Source organism: Bos grunniens, chromosome X (genome assembly GCF_055505025.1).
Source record: "Bos grunniens cultivar Pamir isolate PY7600 chromosome X, Bosgru_T2T1.0, whole genome shotgun sequence".
Classification (NCBI taxonomy): Eukaryota; Metazoa; Chordata; class Mammalia; order Artiodactyla; family Bovidae; genus Bos; species Bos grunniens.
Window position 1 is genome coordinate 17,746,095 of NC_141194.1, and position 12,472 is coordinate 17,758,566.

Here is a 12,472-nt window from a genome sequence, read left to right on the forward strand (position 1 = left end):
AATTGATAAAGTTATTTCAGGAAGAAAAATAGAACATTGTGGATTTTTAAGTAACTAATAATTTTTAAACATCTCACTGTAAATTTTCACATCTGATAGCAACAGTTTAAAAGTCTTACTATTGACTGACAATGAAGATATTAAATGGTCCTTTCTGTGAAATTTTTAATAGTCATGGAAAATATGACTGAAAAGTTTTACCATCTAAAGCTGCTCTCCATATATCTTTGATTTAATGAGAAGCATTTTCATACAACATTTTTTCTCATTCAATTACACCAACAGTTATTGAATGCCTACTATTTGGAAAGCAAATTACTCGTGACTGTGGGAGATACAAGAACATTTTGGATGCTTAGAAATTAGTATGAGAAAATAGACAATTGCATAAATAACACTTAAAACAAGGCAATGCTATAATAGAAATACTATTATTTAAAATTAAAGCAGAACAAATAATGTTTTTGTATTTGAGTAAAAATAATTTTAAATGTTTAGTTTCCAAGTTGGCTACTGATACTGTCAGACATCCCTCTAGATGACAGATAATACTGATGGACAGCTAGAAAAGTACTCTGGAAGCTCTCAAATGAAATGTAGTACAGTAAGGTGCAATGGTTCTCAGACGTGACAATGAATCGGTCATAAAGGGCATGATTAAAACACATTATTGGGTCTCGCCTCAGAGTTTCTGATTTGATAAGTCTGGGGTGAGGTCAATTAATGTGCATTTCTAATAACTTCTCAGGTGATGCTGATGCTGCTGGTCTGGGAGAGAAGCACGGGAGAGCTCTAGTGCATGATCACCCAAGTCTGAATCCTGGCTCACTATTTCTACCTGCATAATCTGTGTAGCATGCCATTGTCACCTCATCCAAAAATTGTGCATAGTGAGAGCACTGTGGCTGAAAGTGCTAGCCAATGACCAAACCTTTGTTTTGTCTTCCTGGGCCTACAGTTAGGCAACAGTGGGTGTTAAATGTGGATCTGTGACTGAGATCTAGTGAAGGAATATGAGCAGAATTGATGTGCATCACTTCCAGGCTTGACTCCTAACAACTCCCACACACTTCCTTCATGCCCTTTCACTTCTGGCTGGCAGCAAATGAGCATGGGAAACTTGGCAGTATTAAGTTGAACACAACAGAGCCTTAAGATGGAAGGAGACTTGAATCCATAAAACAAAACTTGGAAGAGAGCTGCCCACTGAACAGCAACACCCATTTGGGCTTTACATGAGAGAAGTTGACCTATTCTTCTTCTTGGTATTTCTGACAGCCAGTATGCCATCTGAGACACAGCTGCTCAATAAATGCATGCTTAACTGACAGAGAAAAACTTAAGGAATGATTTAGCCTAACAGCAGACCTGTTTGAAAATAAGCTCCACAACGGTGGAGATATTTAAGCAAAACTACAGGGATGCCAATGAAAGGTTCTATAGAAGGTATTCCGGCGGTTGGGATAGAGGGAATAGGATGAGGGCAGTCAAAAGGTAAAAACTTCGCCAGTTATAAGTATTGGGGATGGAATGTTCAATAGTTAAATATAATTAACACCAGTATATGCTATATATAGGGGCTTCCCTGGTAGCTCAGCTGGTAAAGAATCTGCCTGCAATGCTGGAGACCCCAGGTTGATTCCTGGGTCAGGAAATACCCCTGGAGAAGGGTTAGGCTACCCACTCCAGTATTCTTGGGCTTCACTGGTGGCTCAGATGGTAAAGAAACGGCCTGAAATGCGGGAAACCTGGGTTCGATCCCTGGGTTGGGAAGATACCCTGGAGGGTGTGGCAGCCCACTCCGGTATTCTTGCCTGGAGAATCCCCATAGACAGAGGAGCCTGGCAGGCTACAGTCCATGGGGTCACAAAGAATTGGACACGACTGAGTGACTAAGCACAGCACAGCATATGTTATATACAAAAGTTAAGAGAATAAACACTGAGAGTTCTCATCACAAGGAAAACATTTTTTCTATTCCTGTAACTATAAGAGATGATGGATGTTCACTAAACCTATTGTGGTAATAGTTTCATGATGCCTATAAGTCAAATCATTATGCTGCATATCAAACTTATATAGTGCCGTATGACAATTATATCTCAATAAAACTGGAAGAAACTAAAAGAAGTTATTCTTTAACAGGTAGATAGTTAGGTAAGATCATCTCTTGGGACCCTTCCAAATATAATATTCTATATTATGTCCTAAATTTAAATGATGAGGATGCAACTTTCGAGAACTGTATATTTCTCCCCAGTTCCATTATGTTTCAATCCTTTCCCCCTTCTTTTTCAAATATTTCATCTTTCCCTGGTAATAATTCAATCAGCATTCAATGAACACATAAAATATGCCCAGGCCTATCCACAAGATACTTGATATCTAGCTAAGGAAAGTGCTTGTGAAACAACAATACATTTGAAACAACTGGTAAACAATATCAAAGAGATCATTAACTGCTACCATAAAATGTGATCAAGTTGCATCAAATGTATTACTGTGCATGATAAAGCACATCAGTCCATTGGACAGGCAGTCAAAAAGCTCAAATTCAATTTTCTTTTCTGTAGATAAACTGTACGAATGTGGGTAAATCATTTAACCTCTCTTCTCTCATCCATAAAATAATAATCCTGTCCAATTTGTGTGTGTGTGTGTGCGTGCTCAGTCACTAGGTCATGTCCGACTCTTTGCGACCCCTTGGACTGTAGCCTGTCAGGTCCTCTATCCACGGAATTTTCCAGACAAGAATACTGGAGTGGATTGCCATTTCTTCCTCCAGGGCATCTTTCCGAACCAGGGATCAAACCCCCATCACCTGTGGCTCCTGCATTTACAGACAGATTCTTTACTACCGAGCCACCTGGGAAGCCCCTCTGTCCAATTTACTAAGGAGCAAAACAGAAGAAAAAATATTCATGAGTTAGGGAACATGATCCTTTGGATCATGAATGCTCTATTTTCAATAGAATGCTCTATTTTGGAACCTATTGCTTCATTTCGGCTTTACTTGCATTGTTTATTATTCCTTCTACATGCAATCTGAATTTTTGTTGTTAGTGATGGTTCATCTAAGAGTCCTTCATTCCACCTGCCTGCAGTATCCAAAAAACTGCCTGTTTGTGATCATGTTGGAAAAGCACAATAGACCTCTGCTCCTCCAGAGCAAGGAATGAGATCAATGTTTTTCATTTTGGACTTATGCCCCTTTCAGTAGCCAGTTGTCATCGCTGCTGCCGACCTGCCACCTGCTTGAGTTCAGGGAGGAGGCAAGAAATTCAAATGTTTCAGCAGGACTTATTAGGCCAGCTGCTGATGACCAACTTGGAGATTATATTTCATGTGCATGATTTCATGTTCTAGTAGGTATACTAAATATCTTTTCATATCTAAAGAGATGGCAAAGAAAAGTTACAAAGAGGAACATTTAACATTTTTCTAAATGAACATAATGTAATAATAATAGATGTAAAATTGGGCAAGTTCACCCTGACTAGCTAAAATTCTTTCCTGCCAGCTGTAAATGTTGCATCCAGCTGCATTCTTTTCATGGGGAAACAGTTTAAGTTTCTTACATTTTTATCAGAGTCATTTTAAAACCATTTCCAAAATGTTTTACTCAGTTCTGTTTTAAAGTTTTCTTGCATCTGTAATATATTTATTAGATATTTCCCCCAATTAAACCATTTGAAAGAGAAATGAATGAAAAGTTCTATGTCAGCTTTTCCAAAAGTTTGACTCCATTTCAGATGGCCCCTTGGATCTCTATGAGCTGTACTTATGAAACGTCTTTTGTCTGATAATATTTCTGTATTCCAAACTAGTTACAATGTTATTAGCCCAAGAACAGAGACTTGGGAAAGAAAATTACATATCTCACTGTTCTGTGTTTTTAACTAAACCAAAGAGGAAGGATTTTTCCACAAATGCTATAAATCAGTGCCTCGTAGACTTTAAAGTGCGTAAGATTCACCTTAGGACCTTGTTAAAATGCAGATTATGACTCAAGATTTCTAAAGGGCCTAAGAGTCTGCATTTCTAACAAGTTCACAGATGATGCTGATGCTGCTGGTCCAAAATTTTAAAGCTTACATCAACTCTCAGCTTCCACCTGTATCTCAGTAGATCTTGCAGAGAGAACCAGTTGAACCAGTTTTACACAATTCTTTACAAAGGTAAGGAGATTTACTTTAAAATGACTTTTTAAATTCAATTAAAATGAAGTGGGGTAAACACCAAGTAGAAAGATGTCCTGGTAAGCATGGGTCAAAGATACATAAGATTCAATTAAAGAAAGAAAACAAATCTATTCTGTAACAGCATACAGAAGTGGAGTAAATAAAATACTCATGGACATTTTGCAAAGACCTATTCTGTTTTGGTTGGTACAACCTCTGGGTGAAATCTTCTCTCTAGGATACTAAGAAATATCCTCCACACTAGATGTATTGTTGAATTTAGTTGCTTGCTCAAGTGTAAACATAAACAGACAATGGTGTCCTTAATCTCTTTAATCCAAGAAGCTGTCTGACCTGTCTCCTGATTTAGGAATCTGTTTCAGCAAAATTCTCAGGTTGCTAAAGATGAGAGTACTTAGTCTTTCCAAGTTGTTACATCCACGCTGAAAGAAGGGATATACTTTTGTCTAATGTCATGACATAATCATGCCTTTAGATGCCCATTTTCACAGTCATCCCCTGCATTACTAACCATGAGTCATTTTATAGGCAGATTTAAATTTGTTATGGAAGTGCATTCCACAAATGGAATAAACTCTTGAAGTCTATTAGCCCCAAAGAAAGGAGAGCCACATTAAAAAAAAAGTAACTAAAAAGACAGCAGGAACACAATAAAGAATTGATAAAAAATGAAGTTAATGGTTGTGTTACCAGAGCTTCTCTAGGGCTTTGCTCAAAACCCATCACAACCACCACCACCACCCCACCATTTAACAGGAGTGTTCTGAAAACCTGCCAAGCCCTGGAACCTTTAGCAGGAGTTAACATAAATCTTTTGGAGAAGGAAATGACAGCCCACTCCAGTACTCCTGCCTGGAAAATCCCATGGATGGAGGAGCCTGGTGGGCTGCAGTCCATGGGGTCGCTGAGAGTCGGACATGACTGAGCGACTTCACTTTCACTTTTCACTTTCATGCATTGGAGAAGGAAATGGCAACTGACTCCAGTGTTCTTGCCTGGAGAATCCCAGGGACGGGGGAGCCTGGTGGGCTGCCGTCTATGGGGTCGCACAGAGTCGGACACAACTGAAGCGATTTTGCAGCAGCAGCAGCAGCAGCAGCAACATAAATCTTTAACTTAAAGTGTTCAGAGATAAGAAAGGAAGCTAAACAGACAAAAAACCAAATGGAACCAGTTGGGACCAAGACAGCGATGAATCAGATCTCCAACAGACCTTGAATCTCATTATTTGCTGATTTAACTACATTAGCATTTTAAATGACACAGCTAACAGGAGCCATGACCAGATATTAAGGACCGAAAGGATAAAAAGGAGGTGGCACCCCACTCCCTCAGAAAGAGTCCTGCCCCTTCCCTGGTACTCCCTCCCTTTATCTTTACTATTTAAAATTAAATCCTTTTCGTGAGGTGGGCAAGAAGATGATCTGTGAACTTAGTTCCCCTCCTCCGTTCTTGGGCCACTGAGTGAAGTGCTGTACCAAATCTCAGCTTTGGTTCATTATTTGCCTGCTGCTGCTGCTGCTGCTAAGTCGCTTCAGTCGTGTCCGACTCTGTGCAACCCCATAGACGGCAGCCCATCAGGCTCCTCCGTCCCTGGGACTCTCCAGGCAAGAACACTGGAGTGGGTTGCCATTTTCTTCTCCAATGCATGAAAGTGAAAAGTGAAAGGGAAGTCGCTCAGTCGTTCCCGACTCTTAGCGACCCCATGGACTGCAGCCTACCAGGCCTCTCCGTCCATGGGATTTTCCAGGCAAGAGTACTGGAGTGGGGTGCCATTGCCTTCTCCAATTTGCCTATTAGAACCCAAACAGAGGCAGGGTCCATAACGGTCCAACCGTTAATTTGGTAACGGTTGCTTTTCTCCTTTACCCTTATCTGCTGAGACTGCTCATGCCACCTCTTCTTTACCAAATAGGTTAAAAAGGCAGGTAGAAAAGGACAATTGAAAGAATCAAACACTTATTTCCACCTGTGTTTTCTACCTGCCCTATTCTTCCTACTACTCTTATTATTTCAGAGTTTGTTTGGCATAATTATTCAGTCTATGTTATTACTAATTCTACAGACCCAATGGCTAGTGCAGTGCTGTGATATGTAATGGATGCTCAATAAATATTTGCTAAATGAATGAATTAGTATATTATCCATATGGGGAATCATTATTTAAACCTTTTTGCACCATTTCCTGACTCACTAAGAGAATGGAAAAATACACATTGACATTTAAACACATATGTACACTGTAAAACTGGAATGAGTAATCTGTTTGGTTTTTATTCAGAGTAAGGGATAAAAAAATGCATTTCTTTTTATTAATTTTCTGAATACTAAGACCAGTGAAATGACTTTTCATACTTAGCAGAATTGCTTAAATATTTGCCCCAGGAAATGATTTATGAATCAGAAAGCTTTTCCTAATTTAAAAGTAAAAATCAAATCTCACTTTTCTGACTTTGGAGCTCTTGGTACTTTGAAACCACCACTATTTGTGGTAGACACTGTGATGTGCAATCCTGATTCCCCTTCAGAGAAGAGTTTGTTGCCTCAGCTGCTTGCAGTGCTGTTGGCAGGCAGCCTTCAGCTGTCGGCTTCTTCATGGTTGCCTCAGCTGCAAAGAGCCATCTGGCCCAGTATCTCTCCCCTTAACCGATGACCCACATCCAATGAACAGTCAGTGCAAGAGAAAAAGATAATGGCCATCCTGACCCAACTTAGAACAACTCTGAAGAGCCATTCTAGTTACAGAGCTCTCTGTAAGGTAGGCCATGGCTGTTGTTGGGCCTACCTTGTAGCTCAAATTCTCCCTCTTTCCAAGCCTTGCTTCCTTTCCCCAGTACCCCAAGGGTACTCTCTAATAAATATTTTGCAAGTCAAACTTCATCTTAAAGTCTGTTTCCTAGGGAGCTCAACCTATGATAATATTATTTCCATGAGCTCTTTAAACATAATACAGAAAAAGTATTCACTGAAGACAAATTGCTGCATCATTTTATGGAGTCTGCTCTCTGAAGGACACTTGCTCTGTGTCAAAGTTGGTTGACATAAATCCACATTGCCAAGGTTATTGTTCCTAAATTTGTTTTGATTTAATCATTATGTTGATGACACAGGTGAGTGGACCAGGAGTCTTACTGACATGGTGATTCCCTTATAGTAGAAAGAGCCTCGTTTGAGGTTCTTTCCTTGTACTACAGGGTTAGAGTCAGTACTAGTTTCTAAGTTGACCTTCTTCTAATCACCCCATGCTGGCATGATCTACCCCATGCTGACATGAACTAAGCTCTGGATATTTCTCTTCTTCCCTGAAGAAACTACATAGCACCCAGAAACATGTGATTTTTGAAGACCAACTTTAGAAATTTTTCTGGATTATTCATTCACCCTATCACCAATCCTTCAAGGACTCAAATCTGCTTGCTTTGTAATCTTCCCTCTCAAATGTATTTCTGTGTCTGTTTATATGATGTACTGATCATTTTAGGCAGAGAGGGGTAAGGAGAGATCTCCATGGTGAGAGTTCTTTTGGTTGTCTCCATGGTGATCTGTGCATAGCTAATAAATCTACAACTTAATTTTATTTCTTATCTTGAAATTACCAATGGCTTCAGCTTTGGAATATGTGTGGGTGAAACCCATAGGACTCATGGTGTAACTTGTAAAGCAGGTAGTGCCAAGCTTCATTAAAGACTCTGTCTCTCTTTCCATTTCTTCTTTTCCCTTCTTTAAGAACCCAAGGTCCTAATATGTTTTGTACATTGTGTCCTCCCTATTCCTTCTTTCATTATAAAAAAAGAGACTAAGGTATAAATAAATGATAAAGCAGTGTATTACCTTCATCTAGGGGATTGCTTTTTCAATAGAAACAAGGGAATGAATCTTTAAGGAGTTTTAGAAATTGAGAAAATATGTGAATGGGGAAGAGAAAGAAAAGGCTGGAGAACAAAATTTATCCACTGATTACTCTGTACTCCATTTTCCCCATCTGTAAAAGGGGACAGTAATATTATCTACCTCTGAGGGTTGTTGCCTTTTCATACTGTTCATGGGGTTCTCAAGGCAAGAATATTGAAGTAGCTTGCCATTCCCTTCTCTAGTGTGATGAACTGACTCATTGGAAAAGACCCTGATGCTGGGAAAGATTGAAGGCAGGAGGAGAATGGGACGACAGAGGATGAGATGGTTGGATGGCATCACTGACTCAATGGACATGAGTTTGAGCAAGCTCCGGGAGTTGGTGATGGACAGGGAAGCCTGGCATGCTGCAGTCCATGGGGTCACAGAGTCAGAAACAACTGAGCAACTGAACTGAACTGAGGGTTGTTGAGGGATTAAATAAGATATGACATTTAAAGTGCTTGGAACATATTTGGCTTGTTCCATTACTGCTATTTTTATATTAATATTTATCTTTATACATAAGGACAAATTAGGAAAAGTTCCCCTCTTCACCTTTAACCCGAAGTATTAAATTACCAAAGGTCTGGTCTCCCCCTTAATGGGGAAGCTGTGAAGCCTTTGTATTCAAACAGTGGTCAAGAAGCATCAACCATAGCAGGGAGCTTGTTAGGAACCCAGAATTTCAAGCCCCACTCCAGTTGTGCTAAAGCAAAATCTGCATTTAAACAAGATTCTCTGGTGATTTCTACACACATTAAAGTTCGAAGAGCCTTGAAGTAGGTATTGATGTCTCAAATTGGGGCTTTGGAATCAAAGACACCCAAGTTCCAATTTTCTAGCTGTGGGACCTTGGGCAATACTTAATATCTCTTGATCTTAGGTCCCTCATGTGTAAAATGTGGGATAACCACATCTATTGCATAGGGTTGTTGTGAAGATTAAATGTGAAACTATGTATAGTACTTATTGATGTGTGCGCTAGGCAACTACCGACTGCTTTATCAATTGTGACTATGACTACTCTCAAAACAATCTCCAGGCTTTTGAAACATGGAATTTCAAACTCCCAAGGGCAGAGAACTCCAGTGCAAGATTGTTCATACACTCATTTGATTTTAAAGATATCCAAGAAATGTTAGGGATCATTTTATTTACTTATTTGGATCATTTTAGATAAATCAAAAGAAAAATGGTTAGGTCTATTCTGTATTGGAAAGCTTGGTTGGTGGGGAAAGGATTTTCCTTTGTGTCTCTCTGAGTCTTCCACTTCCCTGCTGGGAAGATACATTCAGGTTAGACAAAAAGTTGATCAGCTGGCTATGACTCCTCCGCTGGTACAGAGGAGTACCAGCAGGTCTCTCAGAATCTTTTAGACATGATTCTCTGCCAGTGAAGGTGACCAGCTTGTTTAGGTCTATGAACCTAAAATGTAATGCTCCCAAAAACTCTTTGAAGACTGGAACCAGAAGTTATTGAACTCGGATTGGCAAGCACAGATTCTACATTCTCAAATGTATTTCATTTTCATCTCTTGTTTAAGAGCAGAGGCTCAAGCATCAAATCACTAGGGTTCAAAATTCATCATTTGTAAAATAGGGATTTTTATAGCTCCTCTCTCTAAAGATGTTCAGGAGAATTCACTGAGATAACCTATGTAAATCTGTTAGTACAGTACCTGGCCTAAGAGTGAGCTCTCAATAAATATAAGCTCTTGTTGTTGTTATAGTTATCATATGTGCTGCTTCTGCTTTCCCTAAAATCCTACATTTGGCATGTCTGAGTCCAGCCTATTTTCTTAAACTCAACACTGATTTGGGGGCAACATCCAGCCTCTAAGTAGATCTATCATAACAGTTTGGTGAGAAGAATTAGAGTAAAAATCAAGACACACCACTGGAAAGGTGAGACTACTTAGTAGGAGATTTCCACATAATAGTCATCTACAAAGTGCCCTTGGGAGAACAAATTTCAGTACTGTTGAAGTGCTAGCACACCAAGACTCTAAGAGACTGCCAGCCATTTTCAGGCTTTTAATGAGTTCCCCAAGGAGAAGCAGAAGCTACCACCCCAGCAAGCCTTTCCCCACATTTAAGTTGTATATCGTTCAGTTGCTAGTGCTCTGGAGGCTAACATACTGGTACTCTTTGCTACAGAAAACTGAAACAACAAACTGACAAATTCTTGATCAACAAGTACTGGCAATGGAGACCCATTTGGAAATGGAATAGAGTGGCTAACATGAAAAGTTGGACTATTTTCCTTGGGACTTCTGGAAACAGAATACAGTATTTGGGAGTATACAGGACTTTAGGGACTTCAGTCATCTGAACTGAGGCAAATGACAAGGTTTTCATGTGCTTCCATAGCCTGACTGAAATATTATTTTGAGTGTAAATATCAAAGGACCTCATCACAAGATCTGTGTTTAAGAAAGAAAGTTCCTTGCACGATATAAAATTAACACACAGAAATCCGTTGCATTCCTATACACTAACAATAAGAAACAGAAAGAGAAATTAAAGAAACAATTCCATTCACCATTGCAACTGAGACAACCTATGTAAATCTGTTAGCATAGTACCTGGCCTAAGAGTGAGCTCTCAATAAATATAAACTCTTGTTGTTGTTATAGTTATCATACTTGCTGCTTCTGCTTTCCCTAGAATCCTACATTTGGCATGTCTGAGTCCAGCCTATTTTCTTGAATTCAACACTGATTTGGGGGCAACATCCAGCCTCTAAGTAGATCTATCATAACAGTATGGTGAGAAGAATTAGAGTAAAAATCAAGACACACCACTGGAAGGTGAGACTACTTAGTAGATTTCCACATAATACTCATTCTTCTACAAAGTGCCAGGGATATACTTTTGTTTAGGTTCATATAACTAAACAAGCTGGTCGCCTTCACTGGCAGAGAATCATGTCTAAAAGATTCTGAGAAACCTGCTGGTACTCCTCTGTACCAGTGGAGGAGTACAACGAAAAGAATAAAATACTTAGGAATAGATCTACCTAAGGAAACAAAAGACCTATATATAGAAAACTATAAAACACTGATGAAAGAAATCAAAGACAACACAAGTAGATGGAGAAATATGCCATGTTCATGGATCAGAAGAATCAATATAGTGAAAATGAGTATACTACCCAAAGCAATCTACAGATTCAATGCAATCTCTATCAAGCTACCAATTGTATTTTTCAGAGAACTAGAACAAATAATTTCACAATTTGTATGGAAATACAAAAAACCTCGAATAGCCAAAGCAATCTTGAGAAAGAAGAATGGAACTGGAGGAATCAATATGCCTGACTTCAGGCTCTACTACAAAGCTACAGTCATCAAGACAGTATGGTACTGGAACAAAGACAGAAATATAGATCAATGGAACAAAACAGAAAGGTCAGAGATAAATCCACGCACCTATGGACACCTTATCTTTGACAAAGGAGACAAGAATATATAATGGAGAAAAGACAATCTCTTTCACAAGTGGTGCTGGGAAAACTGGTCAACCATTTGTAAAAGAATGAAACTAGAACACTTTCTAACACCATACACAGAAATAAACTCAAAATGGATTAAAGATCTAAATGTAAGACCAGAAACTATAAAACTCTGAGAGGAAAACATAGGCAAAACACTCAGACATAAATCACAGCAGGATCCTCTATGACCCACCTCCCAGAATATTGGAAATAAAAGCAAAAATAACCACATGGGACCAAATTAAACTTAAAAGCTTTTGCACAATGAAGGAAACTATAAGCAAGGTGAAAAGACAGCCTTCAGAGTGAGAGAAAATAATAGCAAATGAAGCATCTGACAGAGAATTAATCTCAAAAATATACAAGCAGCTCATTCACTCAATTCCAGAAAAATAAACGACCCAGTCAAAAAATGGGCCAAAGAACTAAACAGACATTTCTCCAAAGAAGACATACAGATGGCTAACAAACACATGAAAAGATGCTCAATATCACTCATTATCAGAGAAATGCAAATCAAAACCACAATGCGATACCATCTCACGCCAGTCAGAATGGCTGCTATCCAAAAGTCTACAAACAATAAATGCTGGAGAGGGTGTGGCGAAAAGGGAACCCTCTTACACTGTTGGTGGGAATGCAAACTAGTACAGCCACTATGGAGAACAGTGTGGAGATTCTTTTAAAAACTGGAAATAGAACTGCCATACGACCAAGCAATCCCACTGCTGGGCATACAAACCGAGGAAACCAGAATTGAAAGAGACACATGTACCCCAATATTCATCACAGCACTGTTTACAATAGCCAGGACATGGAAGGAACCTAGATGTCCATCAGCAGAGGAATGGATAAGAAAGCTGTGTTACATATACACAATG